The sequence below is a fragment of the Lithobates pipiens genome, unplaced genomic scaffold (assembly GCF_037356315.1).
Source record: "Lithobates pipiens isolate NorthernLeopardFrog02 unplaced genomic scaffold, aLitPip1_a1.2 Scaffold_28, whole genome shotgun sequence".
NCBI lineage: Eukaryota > Metazoa > Chordata > Amphibia > Anura > Ranidae > Lithobates > Lithobates pipiens.
The window spans coordinates 159,670,764-159,697,702 of NW_027507789.1; positions in this window are offsets into that span (position 1 = coordinate 159,670,764).

Sequence of the window (26,939 nt, forward strand, 5' to 3'; positions counted from 1 at the left end):
GCAGAGAGAGGCAGCTGAGCTCAGATGATGATGTCCAGCGGCAGGAATAGAGGGGGAGGGGATCCAATCGTGGGGCTGCCACTGCCTTCAAGGCTTCAACACAGGTGTGCTTTGGGGGTGTCTGTGAATAGACTACATTGCACTGTGTCTGTCTCTCTGGCATAATGGATGGTATCAGAACTCACAGGCAGCGGGGGCACTTATTGGTCAGAAGTTAACAATATCAGCACCCAGCAGCCATGTTATGTGACACACTGTGACAGAGCCGGCCAGAGCCATGATAGCGTGCCTGCTGCCTGTGAGTTATCATAATTCTGATGATCTTAAGCAGTTTCCGATCGCCTGATAGCATATTTACTGCTACAGGGCAGTGACGCTGCACAGGATCACGTATATACGTGAGCCTGCATTTCTGGGTGTCAGAGCCAATCAGCGGATCCGGAGGACTCACCTAGTGGTCTGCCTATGTAAACAAGGCAGTTACAGGGATCTATGTCTTCCCTTGGTAAAAGCACCTCCCTCACAGTGAGAAAACACTTGTTAGGCACACATTTAACTCATTGATTGCCCTAGATGTTATCCCCTTCCCAGCCAGTGTCATTAGTACAGTGACAGTACATATTTTTAGCACTGATCACTGTATTAATGTCACTGGTTTCCAAAAGTGTCACTTAGTGTCCGATTTGTCCACCGCAATATCGCAGTCTCGCTATGTGTCGCTGATTGCTGCCATTACTAGTAAATAAATAAATGTCCCTGGATTTCATTTTAAAAATCTGGTCACCTTACATGGGGGGTACCACTAGGCCAGCGTCCTGATTATCCCAACAGTGCACACTAGTGCTGCCAATAAGTGACCATCATATTATTATTTATGGCACTTATATAGCTCCGTCAATTTACACAGCGCTTTACATATACATTGTACATTATACATTGTACATTCACACCTGTCCCTACCCTCAAGGAGCTTACAATCTTACAATTTAAGGTCCCTAATTAACATTCATATGCTAGGGCCAATTTAGACAGGAGCCAATTAATCTAGCAGCATATCTTTGGAGTGTGTGAGGTGGAAGAAAACCCACGCAGGCACAGGGAGAACATGTAAACTACAGGCAGGTAGTGTCCTGGTTGGGATTCAAACCTGCGACCCTTTTTACTGCTAGGCAAGAGTGCTACCCACTACACCACTGTGTATAGCCTACTAGTGCCCATTAGGGCCACCAATTAGTGCCCATCAGTGTTACCTATCAGTGTCCATCAGTGCCACTTATCAGTGTCCATCATGTTACCTATCACTGGCGTCACTAGGGTTGGTGTCACCTGGTGCAGCAAAACATGGTGGCACCTCCATCTTGCCCAGCGCCCTGCACGCAGTGCTTGGTCACGGGGTGCACCCCCAAATGGCCCCTGTAAATCATAATATAGGGTAGTATAGGGCAGGCTGGGGTGGTATAGGGCAGATTAGAGTAGTATGGGGCAGGCTAGGGTGGTATAGGGCAGGTTAGGGTGGTATAATGGCAGATTAGGGTGACATAGGGCAGCTGTGGTAGAATAGGGCAAGTTAGGGTGGTATAGGGCAGGTCAGGGTGACATAGGGCAGGCTGTGGTGGTATAGGGCAGGTTGTGTGTGCATAGGTCAGTTTGAGGTCGCATAGGGCAGTTTGTAGTGATATAGTGCAGGTTGGGGTCATATAGGACAGGTTGGAGTGGTATAGGACAGGTTAGGGTGGCATAGGACAGGTCAGGGTTGCATAGGGCAGGTCAGGGGGGCATAGTGCAGTTTGGGGGGCATAGTGCAGTTTGGGGGGCATAGTGCAGTTTGGGGGGTATAGGGCAGGTTGGGCTGGTATAGTGCCACATTGGGGTGGTATAGGGCAGGTTGCGGTGGCATAGGATAAGTTGGGGTGGTATAGTACAGGTTGGGGTGGTATAGGGCAAGTTGGGGTGGTATAGTGCCAGGTTGGGGTGGCATAGGGCAGGTCAGGACTGTGCAGTGATAGTGTGCACTGTGCAGTAACTTACAGAATCATTCCTGCAGATGAATACCCGTGTGGGCGGGCTGGGCTGCTGAGTCCTCGCCTCTATCTCCTTCAGCTTGGGGATCAGCCATAGTGAAGCAGTCTGTAGGAGGAGTGGTAACAGCATCCATACCCCCAGCTCCACCCACCAACTCCGGCCTCGGGACTGATATTGGAGATCCCGGAGAGGCCAAGTGACAGCTTAACCTGACGGGGGAGTGTTATAGGCAGCCTCGCTTCCCTGTATGGCTTGCAATATAATTATATACTGTTAATACAGTGTGTAGCGCTGGGCCCAGTGCCACCCCTCTAGCAGGTGTCACCCGGTGCGGCCCGCCCCCCCACCGCACCCCAATAGCAACGCCAGTGTTACCTATCATTGCCACCTATCAGTGTCCATTAGTGCCACCTATCATTGTCCATCAGTGTTACCTATCAGTGCCACCTATCAGTGTCCATTAGTGTTACCTATCAATGCTTATTAGTGCCACTCATCAGTTTTCATAATTGCCACCTATCAGTGCCCATCAGTGTTAACTATCAGTGTCCATCAGTGCCACCTATCAGTGTCCATCAGTGCCACCTATCAGTGCATCCCATAGGCGTGCACAGGGGGTGTGCTGGGTGTGCCTGGGCACACTCTAATCACCCGTGAGGTGCAGATTCCCACAACAGAGCTTCTAAAAAAATAATAATAATAAAAAATACTACTGACATGTCCACTGCTCTACATACATTTTAAAATGTTTTTACGTGTGTACGTGTGTGTGTACGTGTGTACGTGTGTACGTGTGTACGTGTGTACGTGTGTACGTGTGTACGTGTGTACGTGTGTGTGTACGTGTGTACGTGTGTGTGTACGTGTGTACGTGTGTGTGTAGAGTCTTCACTTGGAAATGCAATACCCTAACTGAGGTGTGCCTTGGTCTAGCTGGTCAGTACGCCAGAAAGAGAGGGCATACCGTGCATGTATGAATTTGAAGAAAATATGAAGTAAATTATGATATGTATGAGTAAATGTGAAAATTGGGGGGGAAACAGGTGAATACGAGTCGACACATAATCAGGCAGCAGAGAAGGGATATGTACCCCCAAACTCCTCCCACAAGTGCAGGCTAGCCTACATTGAAGCGCAAATAGCGATAATAAATACCCGCATATGTAAACAGCAACTGGCACTAGGGTAACTGCGGTTTTCTCATTGATAATAGCGCACGCCCAATACAATTGGTTAATTTAATCTCATTGGATGTGTCTTGTTAGACAATTAGTAGGTGCACTCAGTTAATTAACCCTTTTAATGCTAATCTCATTCCTTCATTCATTAGAGTGATCAGGAATCTTCAAACTACGGCTCTCCAGCTGTTGCGGAACTACACATGCCATGATGTAAAACTCTGACATTCACAGACATGACTAGGCATGATGGGAATTGTAGTTCCTGAATAACTGGAGGGCCGTAGTATAAGACCCCTGTGCTAGACCATTATTATGCCTGAAGAATTGGGAGTACCAAACTTCTCTCTGCTGGTGGACACAAGAACCTACATCTATAGATATATCTATATACACACACATTGAAGCAGGAAGCAATATACATGGGCCCGGAAGTGAATCTGGACACAGGAAGTAGGTGTGTGTTTTGAGGCCAAATCATTTAGACTCACACATGACCCTCACAAACCCCACCCTAAAAATAAATCAAAAATCATATTAATTTGCAAATAAGGATCATCTCTTCCTCAGAACAGTGAGTGGGGCATGGTGGTTACAGCAGGAAAAGCAGCTTCCTGGAGGGGCGTGATGTCATTCCTGCGTGCTGGCCACCGATTCCGGGAACCAGATATGCGCCACGGGTCCATCCTGCCACGCACACAGCAGTTGAGCACACCTTACATACACAGCGGTCACGCATCTACAGTGGTGTGAAAAAGTGTTTGCCCCCTTCCTCATTTCCTGTTCCTTTGCATGTTTGTCACACTTAAGTGTTTCGGAACATCAAACCAATTTAAACAATAGTCAAGGACAACACAAGTAAACACAAAATGCAATTTGTAAATGAAGGTGTTTATTATTAAAGGTGAAAAAAATCCAAACCATCATGGCCCTGTGTGAAAAAGTGATTGCCCCCTAAACCTAATAACTGGTTGCTAAAAAGCGCGTGACCTGTTTGGACCCCAATGCAACATAAGCATGCCTCCATCCCTATAATGATAAAAGAAAAATGAAAGTGGGTTGTGGGACTTTACATGAGGCATGGATATGTATTTGAAATGGTCTAGGATACCTGAAATATTATTCATTGTCACTGTCCCTGCGGGAAAATCTGTATACCCATAAAGAATTGCTAATCAATCCAATAAATTAAATACAAATACTGAATAGTAGGTATATATAACGTATCATAGTATATAATACATGGATCATGCAACAAGAAGCATAATTAATTGTAGTAATAATCATATTGACATATTTAAAGAGGAAGTAAACCCCTTCAAACCACTTTGACCTACAGGTAAGCCTAGATTAAGGCTTACCTGTAGGTCCAAGCAATATCTCCTAAACCTATATGGTTTAGGAGATATTTGCCCGAAAATGGGCACCGCTGTCTACGGCGCATGCGCCGTAGACAGCGGCGCGCAGGCGCACGAAATGCGGCAAGTCCAAGAATGGATTTGCCTAATTTGTCAACTCCCGTGCGCATGCGCGGGAGTGACGTCATCGCGGCTTCGCCGAATGGCAGCGTCGGAGCTGCGAGACGCGACTCCCGTGCGCTTGCGCGGGAGTGACGTCATCGCGGCTTCGCCGCTGTCATTGGTCGGAGCTGCGAGACGCCACCAGCAAGATGGACGCGGCGGACTACAGGGATCAGCGGCGACTTCGCTGGCTCCTGTGTCAGGTAAGTGACACATAATGAGCTACTATGCGATGCATAGTAGTCCATTATGCTTTACCTTTGCAGGGAAAAAAAGAGGAAGTAAACCCATCAGGGTTTACTTCCTCTTTAATGTATATAATGGATAGACATAATTGGTACAAGCAATCACAATAAAAAAATTGAATGGACATACAGAACAGGTGAACATGGTTATCCTAATAAATATAACAATAAATTAATAAAAGAAATTCATGATTGTAGCAAACTTGGCTTGGCATCCCTGAGTATGGACTCTACGCGTTTCATGGCGATTTCAGCCAATCATCAGGAGTGGGATGCATAAAAAAAAAAATAAAAAATAAAAATAAAAAAAAAAAAAAAAAAAAATCGCTAAATAGAGAGATGAAATAAATGAGTAAATTGGTCGGTCACAGTCTCAAATGAAAAATTATTGCTTTCTAAAAGAGAGCAGGTGTTGAATGTGAATGCATTACCTTTGGCCACGTTCAGATAAGTCACCCAGCAGACCCAAAAAGGGAATAGGATGGTAGCACTGAATGAACCGTCTCCGCCAGGGTTGAGGCAGGGACACATCCCCCTCACCCTAAGCCATAGCTCTCCAAGGAACCTGGAGGAATGGAGAAGGGGCAGTGGGAAACAGCGGCCAACGGGAGAAGCGAACAGCCACACCACAATGCCAGAGTATGAGATATGCACATATGGGCCACAGATCAGAATCTAAAAGAGTAAATAAATAAAATGAATGAAAAAATAAATATAGTGAAATAAAATAAAAATTGGATGATAAAAGCCATGATGAATGACGTTTTAAAGGGAGGGGAAAAAAACAAACCGTGTTGTAAAATGTGTGTGAAGTAAGAGGAATTGCAAAAAACAACACTGTCCACCTTGGCTTAAACACCTATCAAGAAGTGACTAGGTGATAAACATTACAAATAGGTGAGTGTATATATAATGAAATAAACTAAGAAGTAAGTGATAGAAAAAAGGGTTAAATAGCCTATATATACAAAAAGGTCTAAGTGTTATGCAAGCATGTGTCTAGATTGATCCTTAAATAGGACCTCCTAATTACCTAGAGTGTAGATCAGAGCCCATAGAACCTCTCCTCCTGATGGAATGTGTGAAGTGAGCTGCTGGCCTGACCCTGCCTTTGTATCCACAGATATGGGGCGTGTCACCGCCAACGTCATGCGATTGGACAGAGTGGACACCCACCCGTGGTGCAGAGACCACAGCTGTAGTCCATCCCGTCCATATAGCCTAGCTAGATGGAAAAAGCACTGCCACACAAACCGGCATCAAGCAAGATGCCGAGCATGCAGCGTGCTGGCATGACGCCGAAGCATCAAGGTCCCACTTTGCCCCCATCATCTAACAGGGATGGGCAGGGGAGAGGGAGCTGGATGCCTCGCAACCCCAGGAGAGAAATACCAAAATAAAATGTATTTATTTATTTAAATTTATTAATTTATTGTTATATTTATTAGGATAACCATGTTCACCTGTTCTGTATGTCCATTCAATTTTTTAATTGTGATTGCTTGTACCAATTATGTCTATCCATTATATACATTAAATATGTCAATATGATTATTACTACAATTAATTATGCTTCTTGTTGCATGATCCATGTATTATATATTATGATACATTATATATACCTACTATTCAGTATTTGTATTTAATTTATTGGATTGATTAGCAATTCTTTATGGGTATACAGATTTTCCAGCAGGGACAGTGACAATGAATAATATTTCAGGTATCCTAGACCATTTCAAATACATATCCATGCATCATGTAAAGTCCCACAACCCACTTTCATTTTTCTTTTATCATTATAGGGATGGAGGCATGCTTATGTTGCATTGGGGTCCAAACAGGTCACGCGCTTTTTAGTATACATATACCAGGGTGGAAGACACCCATTCCCCTTGTGACCTGCTATGGAAATACAAAAACCCAATATATCCAAATGATTGTATACCCTCAGTTTTTAGATTTCTGAGTTAATTTATATTTTTGGCATCTCCCCCCACTAGTTTGTATCATCATTAGGATCTATATTAATATTTCTCTTTTCATTAATGGGTCATTATATGAAAGTCTCTTTTTATTAATGTTCTGATATTTCAGCTAATCAGCTTCCTCTTTTCATGCCCTTTGGCTCGTCCAGCCCACTGGATGGGTGGTCCTGTTTATTTTGGTCTTTCTCTCCTGGGGTTGCGAGGCATCCAGCTCCCTCTCCCCTGCCCATCCCTGTTAGATGATGGGGGCAAAGTGGGACCTTGATGCTTCGGCGTCATGCCAGCACGCTGCATGCTCGGCATCTTGCTTGATGCCGGTTTGTGTGGCAGTGCTTTTTCCATCTAGCTAGGCTATATGGACGGGATGGACTACAGCTGTGGTCTCTGCACCACGGGTGGGTGTCCACTCTGTCCAATCGCATGACGTTGGCGGTGACACGCCCCATATCTGTGGATACAAAGGCAGGGTCAGGCCAGCAGCTCACTTCACACATTCCATCAGGAGGAGAGGTTCTATGGGCTCTGATCTACACTCTAGGTAATTAGGAGGTCCTATTTAAGGATCAATCTAGACACATGCTTGCATAACACTTAGACCTTTTTGTATATATAGGCTATTTAACCCTTTTTTCTATCACTTACTTCTTAGTTTATTTCATTATATATACACTCACCTATTTGTAATGTTTATCACCTAGTCACTTCTTGATAGGTGTTTAAGCCAAGGTGGACAGTGTTGTTTTTTGCAATTCCTCTTACTTCACACACATTTTACAACACGGTTTGTTTTTTTCCCCTCCCTTTAAAACGTCATTCATCATGGCTTTTATCATCCAATTTTTATTTTATTTCACTATATTTATTTTTTCATTCATTTTATTTATTTACTCTTTTAGATTCTGATCTGTGGCCCATATGTGCATACCTCATACTCTGGCATTGTGGTGTGGCTGTTCGCTTCTCCCGTTGGCCGCTGTTTCCCACTGCCCCTTCTCCATTCCTCCAGGTTCCTTGGAGAGCTATGGCTTAGGGTGAGGGGGATGTGTCCCTGCCTCAACCTCGGGGGAGACTGTTCATTTAGTGCCACCATCCTATTCCCTTTTTGGGTCTGCTGGGTGACTTATCTGAACGTGGCCAAAGGTAATGCATTCACATTCAACACCTGCTCTCTTTTAGAAAGCAATAATTTTTCATTTGAGACTGTGACCGACCAATTTACTCATTTATTTCATCTCTCTATTTAGCGATTTTTTTTTTTTTTTTTTTTTTTTTTTTTTTTTTTTTTTTTTTTTTTTTTATGCATCCCACTCCTGATGATTGGCTGAAATCGCCATGAAACGCGTAGAGTCCATACTCAGGGATGCCAAGCCAAGTTTGCTACAATCATGAATTTCTTTTATTAATTTATTGTTATATTTATTAGGATAACCATGTTCACCTGTTCTGTATGTCCATTCAATTTTTTAATTGTGATTGCTTGTACCAATTATGTCTATCCATTATATACATTAAATATGTCAATATGATTATTACTACAATTAATTATGCTTCTTGTTGCATGATCCATGTATTATATATTATGATACATTATATATACCTACTATTCAGTATTTGTATTTAATTTATTGGATTGATTAGCAATTCTTTATGGGTATACAGATCTTCCCGCAGGGACAGTGACAATGAATAATATTTCAGGTATCCTAGACCAGTGATGGCGAACCTTGGCACCCCAGATGTTTTGGAACTACATTTCCCATGATGCTCAACTATTCTGCAGAGTGCATGAGCATCATGGGAAATGTAGTTCCAAAACATCTGGGGTGCCAAGGTTCGCCATCACAGTCCTAGACCATTTCAAATACATATCCATGCCTCATGTAAAGTCCCACAACCCACTTTCATTTTTCTAATAACTGGTTGGGCCACCCTTAGCAGCAACAACTGCAACCAAGCGTTTGCGATAACGTGCAATGAGGCTTTTACAGCGTCCTGGAGGAATTTTGGCCCACTCATCTTTGCAGAATTGTCCTAATTCAGTTACTAGAGGGTTTTCGAGCATGAACGGCCTTTTTAAGGTCATACCACAACATCTCAATAGGATTCAGGTCAGGACTTTGGCTAGGCCACTCCAAAGTCTTCATTTTGTTTTTCTTCAGCCATTCGGTGGTGGACTTGCTGGTGTGTTTAGGATCATTGTCCTGCTGCAGAACCCAAGTTAGTTTCAGCTTGAGTACACGAACAGATGGTCGGACATTCTCCTTCAGGATCTCTTGGTAGACAGCAGAATTCATAGTTCCTTTTATCACGGCAAGTCTTCCAGGTCCTGAAGCAGCAAAACAGCCCCAGACCATCACACTACCACCACCCTATTTTACTGTTGGTATAATGTTCTTTTTATGAAATGCAGTGTTCCTTCTACGCCAGATATACCTTCCAAAGAGTTCCACTTTTGTCTCATCGGTCCACAGAATGTTGTCCCAAAAGTCTTGGGGATCATCAAGATGTGTTGTGGAGAAATTGAGACGAGCTTTGATGTTCTTTTTGCTCAGCAGTGGTTTTCTCCTTGGAACTCTGCCATGCAAGCCATTTTTGCCCAGTCTTTTCCTGATGGTGGAGGCATGAACGCTGACCTTAACTGAGGCAAGTGAGGCCTGCAGTTCCTTGGACGTTGTTGTGGGGTCTTTTGTGACCTCTTGGATGAGTCGTCGCTGCGCTCTTGGGGTAATTTTGGGCGGCCGGCCACTCCTGGGAAGGTTCACCACTGTTTCATGTCTTCGCCATTTGTGGATAATGGCTCTCACTGTGGTTCGCTGGATTCCCAAAGCTTTGGAAATGGCTTTATAACCCTTTCCAGACTGATAGATCTCAATTACTTTCTTTCTCAATTGTTCCTGAATTTCTTTGGGCCTCGGCATGATGTGTAGCTTTTAAGGATCTTCTGGTGGACCTTACTGTGTCAAGCAGATCCTATTTAAGTGATGCCTTGATTGTGAACAGGTGTGGCAATAATCAGGCCTGGGTGTGGCTAGAGAAATTGAACTCAGGTGTGGACAACCACAGTTATAGTATGTTTTAACAAGGGGGGCAATCACTTTTTCACACAGGGCCATGATGGTTTGGATTTTTTTTCACCTTTAATAATAAACACCTTCATTTACAAATTGCATTTTGTGTTTACTTGTGTTGTCCTTGACTATTGTTTAAATTGGTTTGATGTTCCGAAACACTTAAGTGCGACAAACATGCAAAGGAACAGGAAATGAGAAAGGGGGCAAACACTTTTTCACACCACTGTAGCTGCAGGAACCCAATTTTTATGGAAATTAATAGTAAATCAGATGCAGATTTTTAGGACTGGACTAACAAAGGTTTATAGTGAAAGGCCACTGGTGTTTTCTATTAAACAAGATCTAAATGGGTCATTCACATGCATCACAGTTGAACTTAGTAATGTGTCTTTGCAAAGTTAAAATAAAATTAAATCCTTTCTTATTTTTGCTTGGGGATAGAGTCCAGAGGCATTAGAAGTCTTGTCAGTTTTGGGGAATATCTGCACCCCTGAGAGGGTGAAGACACCTCCCAAATTTGCCACTTTCTCCTTCAAATTGTTTCACTTCCTGTCACATAGCCAAACAGGAAGTGAGGGTAAAACCCTACTAATGTCTTTCCTTGGGGACACACAAGTCAATCTAAATAGTTTCCCCATTAGGGAAATTGCACTCTAGCATTTTGCTGTGTACACCCCAAATTATTACGTATGTTGGACTTTCACTTTGCACTACAAGTGTACTTGGAAGTGTAGTTGCTGGAGATCCAAGGGGGACATGCAAGGAAGAAAAAAAAAACAGCATCTTTGCTTCTACATGATTGGATGATAAAATCACCAGTGCTTCCCCTCAGATTTACAGCGAGTACTCTTGTATTGCAGAGTGGATTTTCCTTTAATAAACCCCAAAAGACCTAATAATTTGTGTACACAACAAAGTGCTAGAGTGCAATTTGCCTAATGGGGACACTAGTTAGATTGACCTGTGTGTCCCCAAGGAAAGACATTGGTAGGGTTTTACCCTCACTTCCTGTTTGGCTACGTGACAGGAAGTGAAGCCAATCTTCAGAAAAGGGATACAAAGCCCAACCTAAAAAAAGAAAAGCGGGGAGCTAACACTCACTTAGTTTCCCTCAAATGCCCACAATTAGAATAGGATTGTCTTGAGCTAGATTTTAGCTCAGTATTTTAAATCAGTGGTTCTCGGCCTTGTCCTCAACTACCCCCAACAGGCCATGTTTGCAGGTTTTCCTTCATGTTGCACAGGTGCTTTAAATCATTGTCAATGGCTTGGTATTTTGGACAGCTATTTAACTAACATAAATTCCCACAATATGTCCTGTCGGGGGTATTTGAGGACTGAGGCTGAGAACCACTGCGCTAAAAAGGAAAATTTAATACTTACCTCTCTGTAATTTTCCTTTCCTGGTGCTTATCCACTAACAGAATATGGTTTTGAGGTCTGACCATTTTGCAGAGGAAATGAACAGGAGTTAAAAGGACTGCACCCAGAAATGGACTCTGGACTCTTAAGAAAAGTCTCTTAATTATTTAAACAACAGATTGAGGAAGATTTTGCAAAATAATGCAGCACAGACAATTAAATCAAAGTGAAACTAAAAACCTACAAACAACACAGATTGACAACATCAAAAACATTTCAGTGAAAAATATCCCCCCCCCAAAAAAAAAGTAAAAAATACTTGCTCTAAAACACATCTGTTTTGAAAAGACATAAGAAACAAAATACAAAGAGAAAATACATGTGTCCCAACTCTATAAGGACACCCAAATGTACTCTCTTGCCGGTGTTCTGTCGAGGTGCCCCCCATCAAATAGTGCCCGCGCATGCGCAGGACAGAGCCGCACTTCAGCTGATTTGCTGATCAGCTGGAGTGACATGACCAGGGAGCAAGCGCATATCGTCGGAGGCATCTCTCGATGGGAGATACCATTTCATGCCCACAAGTGAAACCTACACAAACAGCGGGGGGGGGGGGGGGGGGGTAGACTATCGGCTGATAGTTGGCCTTTTTTAAGAAATCGGCATTGACCGATTATTATGCAAATTCAACCGATTAACACTGACCGCACTGTGCCCCATTGACCCAGAAGTGTTCCTCCTCCCTTCCCCACACTCCATTGACAGAGTGGTGCTTGACGCTTGCCAGAGCCACTGAGAGTGTGAAGCTCACATATGTAACTGAATGCAGAGAGAGAGGAGCTGTTAAAATTCAGCATTGAATGTCAGGGGACTGCGGGACCCAGCAGCTATGAAACACAAGCCAATAGGATTGGACCTGGTAGGCCGCTACATATATGTGGCCCGCCCCTTTCTTAAGCAGTTATTGGCTGGTGTTTGATAGCTGTTGGATCCCGCCCACCCCCGGGTCCTGCCCACATCACCGCTGAATTTTGACAGATGGTCTCTTTCTGCATTCAGTTACATGTCAGTTTCACATAGTTACACTATATCGGCTCAGTGTGAAACCTGCCAGTGCCACCTGCCAGTGCCCATCAGTGTCAACCAGTGCCACCTACCAGTGCCAATCTGTGCCACCTACCAGTGCTAATCAGTTTCAACCAGTGCCACCTGCCATTGCTAATCAGTGCCAACCAGTGCCACCTGCCATTGCCAACCAGTGCCACCTGCCAGTGCCAATCAGTGCCAAAAGCCAGTGCAGACCAGTGCCAATCAGTACCGTCTGTCAACCAGTGCCACCTGGCAGTGCCATCTGTCAGTGCCAAACAGTGCCAAGCAGTGCCACCTATCAGTGCCCATCAGTGCCACCTGCGAGTGACAATCTGTGCCAACTGCCAGTGCGAACCGGTGCAACCTACAAGTGCCAACCAGTGCCACTTGCCAGTGCCAATCTGTGCCAGCCAGTGCCAATCAATGCCAACTGCCAGTGCAGACCAGTGCCAACCAGTGGCACTTGCCAGTGGCAATCAGTGCCATTTTTCAGTGTTACCTATCAGTGTCACCTGTCAGTGCCACCTGCCAAAAAAAGAGAAAATTGGCATATATATCAGTTTGGCAAAATCGGCATCATATATCGGCCATTGGCCTCCCCGATTTCTAAATATTGGCATTGGCATCGGTCAGAGAAAAACCCATATCGGTCGACCTCTAGGGGAGACCGTAGTTCTCACATTGTGCCTTGCTGTTGCGGGCAGCTTTACAGTGTGCTGATGATCCAGTTTTGTCTGTGTTGCAGGGTGGGTTTGCTGTGTTGAATGGCTGATTTTGCCTGTGTGAAAGGTCGGGTTGCAACACAGACAAAACCAGCCACTAGCCGCCCTCCAGCAGCAGCGATGCACAATCTGAGAACTACCGTTTCCCCTGCTGCATAGTTGCCAATAGTCCCGAAAATCGTGGGACAATCCCGAATTTTCGAGCCTTGTCCCGATTTTAATTTGTCCCAAATTTTGCCGCTTGTCCCGTGCATCTGAAATTTGGGCAATCAAGTGTTAAATGTTTTGCCGCTTTGAGAACAGCCTGGGTCCTCCCTCTACCCTAGAGTGTCCCCCCTTGCCTCATTTTGTCCTCCTTGTCTCTATTGGACAAGGAGGACACATGATATTCTCATCATGTCATTTATTTGGCAATACTGCAAGCGGGGGCGTTGCTAGCTAAGTGACTACGCCAGCCCGCCCAAACGAGATCGCAATCCACGTGGATCGGGAAGAGGAGTGTGTGCTGCTCAGTGCTGTCACACTGCTGCGCCAGAGCCAGAGAGCAGGCAGAGCTCGGGGGAGGGTCTTGCCTCTACAGATTCTGCCGGCTCCTCCTGAGAGGGACCGAGGAGGAGGATGAGGAACGAGAACAAGTGTGTTGCTAGCCAGGCTGCAGAGACTCTCAGGCCAGGCCGCGGACACTCGGCCTCCGCCGTGGACGACTGGAGGGAGGGAGGGAGCGAGTGAGGAGACTCTGACTCAATACTGGGCAGGTAAGTGCTCGGTTCAGCCTCAGACTGTGTGCTCTCTAGGGACCATTTTTTATAAGTAAGCAAAAATTGAGCAGGCCGTGGCTCCTCCCTTGAATCATGTCTGTGAGTTATTTATTTTTTTTTTTTTTGAGAGATCTTCGGCAGTGGGGGACAAATAGCTGATGTTTGCCGTGTTAGGCCGCGTACACACGGGCGGATTGTCTGCCCAACTAAGTTCGTCAGACAGTCCGTTCAACTTTTGAATGAACGGACTTGACCACACACGATGAACAGACAGTCCGCTGAAAACTTGCGCGATGACGTGTACAGCACGTACGACGGGACTAGAAAAACGACGTCCAATACACTGCAATGCAACCTTCGGCCGTGTAAATCCTTTCTGAGCATGCGCCATACTTAGTCCGTCCAACTTGCCTACACCCGAGCGGACTGTCCGCTGAAACCAAGTTTGGACGGACAAAACCAAGTTTGGACGGACAAAATTACGGAAATTCCGAAAGACTAAGTCCGTCAGACTGTCCGCTGAAAAAGTCCGCTGAAGCCCACACACGAGCGGATTGTCCGCTGAAACACGGTTCAGCGGACTAAGTTGGGCAGACAATCCGCCCGTGTGTACGCGGCCTTAGTATTTTAAAAAAAGGCCACCCACTGCTGCTTCCTATTACTGCTCCCACCAACTAATTAATTTTTTTTTCTGAATAGTACATAAAATCTAGGGCGTGGGGGGCGGTAATAGGAATCGGCAGAGTGGGTGACTTTTATGGGGTTGGATGCTTGAAGGTAGACTTTAAAAATATATATTCAATTTTGGTGGTGTGTGTGATACTAGTAAATGACAGTGAGTGAGCATGGCCTCGATGGGGGGGGGGAGGAGGGTGTAGATGGGTAGTGGCAGTGGGTGACCCTGTTAATTTTTTATTTTTAAATACACCAAAATCTAACAGGGTTACCATCAGCTATTTGTCCACATAAGGGGGTCACCCACTGCTGCTTCCTAGCTTCCCATCTCCCCCCCCCCCCCCCAAGAAAAAAAAAAAACATCAAGATGCTCACTGTCGCTTTCTATCACACTCGCCCCCCAAATGGGGGTGGTGGGTAGAAAAGGAGGGGGTCCACCTTCAGCCATCTGTCCAATAAAGGCCACCCACTGCTGCTTCCTATTACCGCCCCCCACCCTCTCATTTTTATTTAAAATACACAAAAATCTAGGGGGTGGGGGCAGTAAGAGGAATTTTATTTATAGGAAGCGAAAGTGAAAACAGCCTTGAATGTGTGGGGCTTTATGTTTTTTTTTGGGGGGAGAGATGGAAAGTGGCAGTGGGGTGACCCCCCTTATGGGCACAAATAGCTGATGGTGACCCTGTTCGATTTTTGTGTATTTAGAAAAAATAGGCCACCCACAGCTGCTTCCTATTACTGCCCTCACCCCCTAATTTTTATTTTAAATACACCAAAATCTAGGGGGTGAGGGAGGTAATAGGAAGTGGCAGTGGGTGACCTTTATGGGGTTGGATGGCTGAAGGTGCACCCCTCCTTTTCTGTTATATATTTTTTTCCTATGGTGGGGTTTTTTCTTCCCATTTGGGGGGGTGGTTGACAGGAAACAGCAGTGGGTGGACAGTATGGGGGGACACATGGCTGATGTGGGGCCTGTTTCTTTAACCGCTTGCCGCCTGCCCACTGTCAAATGACGGCGGGGAGGTGCAGTTCTTGTTCTGGGCCACCATCATATGACGGCGGTCCAGAACGGCCGCTCTCGCGCAGCTGCAGCGCACTGATCATGGCCTCGCTGTGTTTCTGAGACACGGCACGACCCCGATCTGTGTAAAGAGACACATCTGCGGCTCTTTAACCATGTGATTCGCTGTTTCCAATCACAGCTGGTCACATGTAAACACAGATGCTAGTTATTGGCTCTCCTCACACTGACAGAGTGTGAGGAGAGCCAATCAGCATCTCCTCACAGGGGGACATCTAGGGAAGTAATCGGGGCTCTGATCATCAGTGTCCTAATACAATATAGAAATAAAGTGTAAAAACAGTTCCCGCCAATGCCAGTGATCAGTGCCACAAATCGGTGCCCATTAACGATGCCAATCAGTGCTGCTTATTCATGCCACCTATTAGTGCCAATAAGTGTGTCACATTAGGGCAATCTGCTTCTCCTCCTCAAGCTTATCTGGAGGTGACTGATCTGCCTGGCAAGTAGTGTTATGTACTAAGCCAGGCTTTGCTTCCCCCACCTCTGATGACTTTCCCTGAGCCTAGTTTTACACTGACGCAATGCTTGACCAGCGAGATTACAGCTCTGGTTCCTTCATCTCTCCTCTCCCATAGACAGTTCACACTGCCTTCTGCAAACCACTGTGGCTACAATACATTGTTAATGACACCTCCAGATCGGTTTACAGATCGCATTGCTAACTCGCACAGGAATTGGTTTGCATAGGTGGGAACAGCCATGCGATCTGATTCTAGTGGGGGGGGGGGGGGGGGGAACAAGTCCCTGCACTTATTTCTATGAGAATCTCATGGGAGTTCAGCCATACAGTTATATGGCTTAACTCGCATGCCAATCACATGCGATGTCTGTGATTGCGCTAGTGTGAACCTGGGCTGAGTGTCTCAGCTGCTGCAGAACTTCTTGGAGCAGGAGCAGTGGTGGCCTGTGCATTGTGGGTGCACAGGCGCCACCCCCATCCCTGTCGCTGACACCTATCCATGCACCCTGCTCCTTTCAGGATGCCGGACGCATGGATTCTTATGGCGGGGGTGTTATTTTTATTTTTTTTACCACCTGATCGGAGCCAAAGGCTCTAAATAGGGTGGACATGGGGGGCAGAGATTCCCCCGATCCCACCCAATTGTGTCACAATGGTAAATTAATTTTAGCTATTTGCACACTAACATTCCTCCCCCGCTAATCAGGATGGGGAGGAATGTTAGACCTGTTTCCCGATTAGCCAAAGCGCCAGGCGATCTGATTGGATGCTGGGCACTTGGACCCCTTTCACACAGACACTTTGCAGGTGCTATAGTGCAAAGAGACAGCCTCTCCTTTCACACTGAGGCAGTGCGCTAGCAGGACGGTAAAAAAGTCCTGCTAGCCGCATCTTTGAGGTGCTGTAGGTGCGGTGAATACACACCTCCTAAAGCTACCCTGCCCATTAAAATTAACCGGGTGGTTTTAACCCTTTTTCGGACGCTCACCGTTAGCGGCCGCTAAAACGGCAGTGAATAGCCACTAAAAATAGCAGTGCTTTATTGCCGATGCCACCACTGCCCCAGTGAGAAAGGGGTCTTAAGAGGAGGCACAACCAGAGGAGACGTGTGCTGGACTTGAGGAAGGACACCACTGCTGTTGCTTTGCAGGAGACAGGACAACACAGCCCGGTGGTAAGTGCTGCAAGCAGTCAGTGCTAATCTTTGAGGCTGAGCTGGATCTTGTAGTGCAGTGATTGGCAGCTGTAGGGTTCCCAAATACCCCCTTTCCCCTCCCTTCCTGTATATTCCAACAATCACCTACCTACCTTCTCCATCCTAAATGATAACCTGCCTCCCCTCCCCCACCTCAAATATTAAAGGTACAGCATTACAAAGTAAAAATGGGTATCAGTACTAGTACTCGGTCTAACAAACTAGTATTGGTGTAACCCTAGTATGTGGTTGTAGGATATACCCCCCCCCCCCCATGTGCAGTGCTAGCAGTCTCTCTCTTTCTCTCTCTCATATGTGTAATGCCTTGTTTCATCCTTTACCCTCAGGTTCCAAGGCTCGTACAAACCAAAAGATCTGACGGTGCCAAACTCTGCTGTTGCTGTGCAGGAGACAGGACAACACATCCCGGTGGTAAGTGCTGCAAGCGCTAACACCAGGTGTTTGGGGTTTCTTTATCTGCTAATTGTTAAACTCTGGAATACACATTTCTATTCTGGTGTAGGATCTGGGGCTTCTATCCCACCCCCTTTCCCCCTCCATCCCTCATTTATATCTGACTCTAAACACGCCCCTTTGAGACACACCCATTTGAGACACGCCCATTTAAGCCACACCCATTTACGTAAACCCCACCCATTTTCACCGCGGCGTACGATTCACGACGATTTATTTTTTATCACGACTAGAGACGCATGCTCCGCCCCCTAATTGTCATACAACTCCGCCTACTGCCAAAAAAGTGTCCCGATGGGAATGTTGGCAACTATGGCTGCTGTTTGTATAAGTTTAAATTGTGAATGTGAAATGGTATCTCCCATTGAGAGATACCTCCTACAATGTGTGCATGCTCCCTGGTTACGTCAGGCCAGCTGATCGGCAAATCCCCAGTCCATGAAACACGCGAAATGCAAGTTCAGCCAATGTAGAGACAAAACTTCAAAGTGGGTACACCTGTTAAGGATGTCCTTAAATTACTAACCCAAAAAACACACTCTCTGATCATGCCCAGAAAAATCCAAGTGCTGTTCACACACATAAAGCACATAAAAAACCAAAGTCCCTGAGCATGCCCAGACCAACACAAATGCATTTCACACACCAAAAGCCACAGCAAAAAGCCAAAGTCCCTGAGCATGCCCAGAACAAGCCAAATGCAGCTAGCACAAAATAAGCCATCCCCTGTCCAAAAATTAAGCACATCATCCAGAATGCTACAAAATTACAGATGGGACAACCCCCCCCCCCCCCCCCCCCCCAGGTCAAGGGGGCAAACAAAGAGCTTAACATGGGCAAAAGTTATATAACAAATACCATTGCAGTCTATGGGAACTGACATGTTAATTTTGCGAGTCCCCACTTGGCTGGCTTATCTTCTAGTTATTGGCTTTAAAATGGGTAGGGGGGCCCAGGTCCCACCCTGAGGGACATATATAAATGTCACCAATTTGGACTACCCCAAAAACGAAACAAGGAGAAGTGCCTTTAAAAATGCAAAATTGCTTAAAAGCTAGTAACTTGATGGGGGGGGGGCTTACTCTGCCTGTAAAGTGGTGCATTTATAGCATGTATTGCTGCTTCAAAGATGTACGGCTTTAGAGAAAACTTACAAATCTACATTGCAGCTGCAGGATTTTAAACCCCCAAAAAATAGCCTGCCCCCCAATACATACAAGGTCATTTGGGTCTGTTCAGGCTTAAAATGAGAACCCCCCCATGTGAAAAATACCCACCTAAACTAAAAATATTGTGCCCCTCCCACACACTAACAAGCCCCTAGCCAAACACACAGCAAGCCAGCCCATGAAAGGGGAGTGGATGCTTGGGGGCAGGTGGGGCTCGGGCACCCCAAAAGTCAACCACCTTGTTCCCATATTCAGGGGGACAAGGGCCTTTTCCACACAACCCTAGGCTGGGATTGTGGGGTGCTGCGAAATGTGGAAAGCCCCTTTAAACCAGTGGGTACAAGGTGCTTTGTGGTTGGTATTGGGCTGAGCCTAACATGCCCCAAAGGCAGCCAGCTATGTTGAGTGCATGTGGCCTTGTATGGTTCAGGAGAGGGTTGGGCGAAAAGCTAGCCCATGCAAAAGTTAGCCCATGGAAATCCAAGGGGTTGGGGGGGGGGGGGGGGGAGAGACAAGAGCATGGGAGAATGGAGTGTGGAGTTCCCCTTTAAAAGCAAAAGCTAGCCCAAGGAAATCATATGCATTAGAGGGGGAAGGTTAAATGCCCTTTTAGGAGGAGCTAGAGGAGCGAGAGTGATTTTACATAATTTTAACAAGGTGCATGTCACATGTTGGCAAGGTAACATGCTAACATGACCTGTGTGCAAAAATACATAAAGGTGAACTAGTGTAAAAAAAAATTGGCAAGTTTATAGGTGCGCCCGTTCAACCTATGCAATTGCATGTATGTTGCTTAACATTTACTAAGATTTTGGCTGTGTAGTGAAAAAAACGCATGTGAATGAAGTGCAAGAGCCGCTTGCGCATGCGCAGTGCCTACATTGATCTCATGCAGTTCTAAATGTACTTGCAAGCACAGAAGGCTTTCTCTGAAAAAGTTAATTTGTCATTCTTTTTTTGGGCATATTTGTTACTTGGGCAGTTGTTACTAAACTCCCTCACATCACCCCATAATATTGGCACCTCCATCTTCTGCTAATATTGAATTGAAGATGCCGTGCGCCATGTCCATAGTGGCGTACAGATTGCATTCTCCTGTGTGCCAAGATCACTATAATAAATGAGGGATTTGCACTCCGTTCCCAGTGCACCGTTTCGTAAATATGGAAATGTGCGCTACGCCTCGCGCACGGCGAGGCGTAGCGCACATTTCCATATTTACGAAACTGAAAAAATCTGCTGATGGCGCGCGGCTTTCATAAATCAGCCGCTGTGTGTGTTATTAGAGTATCCTTTCGAAATAATGCTGTTTTTGTTAAACCAAAGGTGATTTGAAGAGTCCTTATAATCATTTGATAAAGGTTTTTATTATTTTTTTTTGTTCACTTTGCCACATTCGAATCGAAAAAATTTAAAATCTAAAGTTTTCGATTCAACCGATTCAAAGTTTATTAAATCAAACGAAAAAGATTGGTAAATTCTAAGAATTTAAAAAAAAGACATAAAATGAATTCTGAATACGAATTGAACGACTCAACCAAATTTAAGTAAACGTAATAACTACTAAATAACTAGATTAACGAATCAGTGCAGCCTCATTAGCATGCATCAATAAGGGAGAAAAATTACCATTTTTTTTTTTCAAAATTTTCTGTCTTTTTTAGTTTGTTTAGCAAAAAATAAAAACCCAGTGGTGATTAAAAATGCACTGATCAATGTAAAAATGATACTGGCAGGGAAGGGGTTAACTCTAGGAGGCGATCAAGGGGTTAACTGTGTTCCCTCAGCGTGTTTTAACTGTCGGGGGGATGGGCTCACTGGGACATGACAGAGATCACTGTTCTGGATCACTGGGACATGACAGAGATCACTGTTCCCAATCACTGGGAACAGTGATCTCTCACACATTCCCTGTCAGAATGGGGATCCACCTTGTGTGTCTGGTTTTACCTATGGCGATTTTCCCTGCTTTTTTTATAGGTTGACATTACCTCTTACATCACATGTAGGTCTGCAAGCCATGCCTCTGACCACCTTCAGAATTAACGGCGTTATATGGTTCGACCAGACATCTGAAGTCCCTGGAGAAAAGGCCCTGGCTGGGTATTAGCCACAAGTGTTAAAACTTGTGCAGCTTGGGCTCACACAGGTCAGTCTAACTAGTGTCCCCATTAGGCAAATTGCACTCTAGTACTTTGTTGTGTACACCCCAAATTATTAGGTATTTTGGGGTTTATTAACCACTTACCGCCCGCCATATAGCAATATGATGACGGCAAAGTGGTTGCGATATCCTGACCGGACGTCATATGATGTCACCATTATATCAAGCCGCTGCGCGCCCCTGGGGCAATTTCTGACAGAGACTCTTTACCATGTGATCAGCCGTGGCCAATCACGGCTGACCAAGGTGTAAAGAGGAAGAGCGGTTGATTGTTTTTTCTTCACTTGTGTCTGTCAGACACAAGTAGAGAAGAGCCGATTGGCTGCACCTCTGAGGGGGGGGTCTGTGCTGATTATCAGTGCAGCCCCCCCAAGGATGCCCACACTGGACCATCAGGACCAACAGCGAAGCCCCCACTAGTTACCACCAGGTATGTCCCCCTAGACCAAAGGCATGCCAATCAGTGCCACAATGGATGCCAATCAGTGCCCACAATGGGCATAACTGATTGGCAGGCATTATTGTTTGGCATTGATTGGCATCCATCAGTACCAATCAGTGTACACCAGTGCCACCCAGCAGTGCCAATCCATGCCACCTATCAGTGCCCATCCGTGCTGCCTATCAGTGCCCATCTGTGCTGCCTTTTAGTGCCCATCAGTGCCACCTATGTGTTCCCATCAGTGCTACATATCAGTGCCACCTATCAGTACCCATCAGTGCTGCCTATCAGTGCCCCATCAAAGCAGCATATTAGTGCCCATCATCAGTGCCCATCACTGCCATCTCATTGGTGCCACCTCATCTGTGCCTATCAGTGCCGCCTTATCAGTGCCCATCAAGTGCAGCCCCATCAGTGACCATTAGTGAAGAAGAAAACATACTTAAGCGGGAGTCCGCGTTTTTTTTTTTTTTTTTAAAAGCCAGCAGCTACAAATACTGCAGCTGCTGACTTTTAAAATAATGACACTTACCTGTCCAGCGCGCCCGCGATGTCGGCACCCGAAGCCGATCTCTAGATCGGTACTCGGGTGCTGCCGCCGCCATCTTGGGTATGGGAATCAGGAAATGGAGCCTTTCGGCTTAATTTCCCGGTTCCCTACTGCGCATGCGCGAGTAGCGCTGCGCAATAAGGACGGTCCCCGCTGCCTCTGGGATCTGTGTGTTTCCCAGCAGGCAGCGGGGCACTTGCGGAAGGGGGCGGGCACTTGCGGAAAGGGGCGTAATCTACGCCCCTTTCCGCAGAGAGCTATCCCGGAAGTGGGTGCAGTTACCTGGATTATCCAGGTAACTGCACCCCCCTCCCCCCTGAAAGGTGCCAATTGTGGCGCCGGAGGGGGGGAGGATTCCGAAGAGCGGAAGGTCCATTTTAGGGTGGACCTCCGCTTTATTTAAAAAGTTTTGTAACAGAAACAACAACAAAAATAGTTTTTTCTAAATGTTCAGTCTTTTTTCTGTTTTTTTTGTTTTTGTTTTTTATTTAGCAGAAAATAAAAATTGCACAGGTGATCAAATACCATCAAAAGAAATCTCTATTTGTGGGAACAAAATTATAAAAATTTAGTTTGGGTACAGTGTCGTATGACCGTGCAATTGTAATTCAAAATACGACAGCACTGAAAGCTGAAAATTGGCCTGGGCAGGAAGGTGTATAAGTGCCCGGTATTGAAGTGGTTAAAGGCAAATCCACTTTGCAATACAAGTATGCTCACTGTAAATCTGAGGGGAAACACTGGTGATTTTATCATCCAATCAAGTAGATTTTATTTTTCTTGCATGTCCCCCTCAGATCTCCAGCAACTGCGTTTCCAAATGCACTTGTAGTGCAAAGTGGATTTGCCTTCAGTAAATAAACCCCAAAGTCCAAGATACCTAATAATTTGGGGTGTACACAGCAAAATGCTAGAGTGCAATTTCCCTAATGGGAAAACTATTTAGATTGACTTGTGTGTCCCCAAGGAAAGACATTGGTAGGGTTTTACCCTCACTTCCTGTTTGGCTATGTGACAGGAAGTGAATCAATTTGAAGGAGAAAGTGGCAAAATTTGGGAGGTGTCTTCACTCTATCAGTGGTGCAGACATCCCCAAAAACTGACAAGACTTCTAATCCCTCTGTACTCTATCCCCAAGCAAAAATAACAAAGGATTTCATTTAATGTAACTTTGCAAGACACATTCCTAAATTCAACTGAGATGTCAATGGTCCATTTAGACTTTGTTTAATAGAAAACACCCGTTGCCTTTCACTAGAAACATTTGTTAGTCCAGTTTTGGAAATCTGCATCTGCTTTACTATTAATTTCCATAAAAATTGGGTTCCTGCATTAGGATGCACGACCGCTGTGTATGTGAGATGTGCAACTGCTGTGTGCGAGGACCTATGTACCCGTAGTGCATATCTGGCTTCCGGAGGCGGCGGAATGACATCACGCCCCTCCAGAAATCTGCTTGTCCTGCTGTGAATCTCTTCCCACCACCATGCCCCACTCACTGTTCTCCAAGGAAGAGTACACACAATATGAAAATTGGATGAAAAATACCACTTTTGAAGTGTTCATGCATATGAGGGTATCATTTTTTTATTTTGGTGGGGGAGTGGATCTTGGGTGGGAGTTCCCACACTTTTTCCCCCAGGACTTGACCCCTGGAGGGGGACTGACATATATACAGGTGTGAGGGGGGCTGACATATATACAGGTGTGAGGGGGGCTGACATATATACAGGTGTAAGGGGGGGCTGACATATATACAGGTGTGAGGGGGACTGACATATATACAGGTGTGAGGGGGACTGACATATAGACAGGTGTGAGGGGGACTGACATATAGACAGGTGTGAGGGGAGCTGACATACTGACATATATACAAGTGTGGAGGGGGCTGACATATATACAGGTGTGGGGGGGGCTGACATATATACAGGTGTGGGGGGGGGCTGAGTGCGCACAGGTGGGGTGGCCAGTGTCTGGATTCGGTGGCATGGCCCGTGGGCAGGCCCTGGGGAATGTTGGTGGTCAGGCTGGTGGGGGGGGGGGGGGGGGGCAGGCCTAAAGCTGTGTAAGGGACCCAAAAAGGTCTGATGGCTGCCTTGGCTTGGAGCATGTGTCACATACACTATTCCAAGCATTAGACTGCAGGCTTGGCTGGCTTGAATCAAGTTTGTTCTCCACCCAGAGACTGGCTACATCAATCACCTGCCAGGTGGACAGATAGACAAACGGGGAGAATGCTTCACAGCCAAAACCAGGATGCTGGAATGAGACCAGCAGCTGTGATGGAGCAGGAACGCTACATACTCCTGACACAAGTACACAGTATTAACAATCCTTTCACTCCAACATACCTTAATAATTTCCAATACGGGCAAGGAGAACCAAGGCATCCCACCATAGACGTGCGCAGGGGGTATGCCAGGTGTGCCTGGGCATACCCTAATCACTATGTGTATTGCTTATTCCCCCTAGTGCCCGGGCTTCCCCCCATGCTGGCCACCCCGCCCTGCACTGCTGCTGGCTTCTCTCCTCTCCCCCCGGCTGCTGCGGGGGATGTTTTATGATGGTGAGCATGGGAAGGGGCTAGTGAATATGTAATTTACTGGTCCCTTCCTTTTCTAAATGAACATACTGAACACACTCGCTCACTGTGTCCATATATAACTGAAAAAGCACTTCCCATTCATTCAATGCCCCATGCAGCTAAGGCTGCAGAAAAAGGCATGTGCGTTTCAACAATAGGCTGCGCACACCTACTGTATGTATCCCACTAAAGCTTAATGTTAGGTAAATACTCTTCGTACAGCTCTACGCGGCATACGCATTTGCTTGTCTGTACCGTGTTATCGAGTATGATGTCGCAAGTTGTTTGTTTCATTGTTTTACATATTTTGTTATACCGAAACTATTTTAACAATGTACTGTATATTCTGTATGTGAATTGAGAATAAAAAATTTTGAAAGAAAGCTTAATGTTAGTCACAGGATGGAGTAGCCTTTACAAAATGAAAGCCAAATAGGAGAAAAATCCAGAACTCTCACTTTGTTATGTGTACAATAGACATACTTTAAAAGCAGTGAAGAACCCATCATTAAACATAAGCATTGACGGCAGTTTTTTATTTAGTTTTTAGTTTTTTGGGGTTTTTTTTGTTTATGGCAAATGTGCCCAAAAAAAAGTAATGGTAGCAATAAAAACCACATTAACCTTTGAACTGATTGGACCCCTTTGGACGATTTATAATCCTAGTTTCTAAAACGAACCATATGAAATTTCCCATCGTAAACCTACATTATATGTTATCAATAAAAGACAACACTGATTTCTAAAATGAACTATTCAGATTCTGACAAAAGGTAATTTAGGGGTATGTATAAATAGGACAGACGAAACAAAGACCTGATGTTCATTACTGGATTTATGATTATAGTAATTTATTCCTGCCAGACATTACAGGTAACAAATGTCTTGGGATCAATATTGTTATATACAGTATAGGAAATGACCGCTGTTACTGATGTATTTTTTCCATCTTGTTAATTTTGTTGCCCAGATGATGTAAACAGCAAAAGGCATAAGTGACTGAAGGTTTGTCATCATTACCATATAGTTCAGTGCCTGAAGATATACAGGCATTGCACATTTTCCACTGTATTCTTTTTCTAGAATACTTGCTAATATTATGATATGCTCTTAGATTTCTAGTTTAAACTTTGAATTCAAGAATGTGATGAACGTAAAAGCAAATCATGTGACTGCAGATGGCCCAGTGCTGCCTTCTATCATTATTAGGGATGGGCCGAACGACCCCCTGTTCAGTTCGCACCAGGACTTTCGAACATCGCAAAAGTTCAGAACCGAATAACGAATCCCATTGAAGTCTAAGGGACCCGACCTGGAAAAATCAAAAGTGCCCATTGTGAAGGCTTATATGCAAGTAATAGGGCATATAATGGTTATGGAGGTCTGGGTACTGCCCTGGGGGACATGTATCAATAAAATAAAAGTTTTTAAAAGAAACATCATTTTTTAATGAGCAGTGATTTATTGATGCTTATAGTGAAAAATTAATTTCAATATATTGCTGGGGGAGGGGGGGGGGTGCCTTAATCTATCTGTAAAGTGGCACATCTGTTCTGTGTATTGAAGCTGCTGCAGCAATAATTGCATTTATAACCACTTTCAGACCGGACCAATTTGCTGGTCAAAGACCAGACCACTTTTTGCGATTCGGCACTGCTTCGCTTTAACTGACAATTGCGCGGTCGTGCGACGTGGCTCCCAAACAAAATTGACGTCCTTTTTTTCCCACAAATAGAGCTTTCTTTTGGTGGTATTTGATCACCCCTGCGGTTTTTATTTTTTGCGCTATAAACAAAAATAGAGCGACAATTTTGAAAAAAACGCATTATTTTTTACTTTTTGTTATAATAAATATCCCCCAAAAATATATAAAAAAACATTTTTTTCCCTCAATTTAGGCCGATACGTATTCTTCTACATATTTTTGGTTAAAAAAATCGCAATAAGCGATTATTGATTGGTTTGCGCAAAAGTTATAGCGTTTACAAAATAGGGATAGTTTTATAGCATTTTTATTAATAATTTTTTATTATTTTTTTTTTTTACTAGTAATGGCGGCGATCTGCGATTTTTATTGTGACTGCGACATTGTCGGGGACCCATCGGACATTTTTGACACATTTTTGGGACCATTGTCATTTATACAGTAATCACTGCTATATAAATGCAGTGATTCCTGTGTAAATG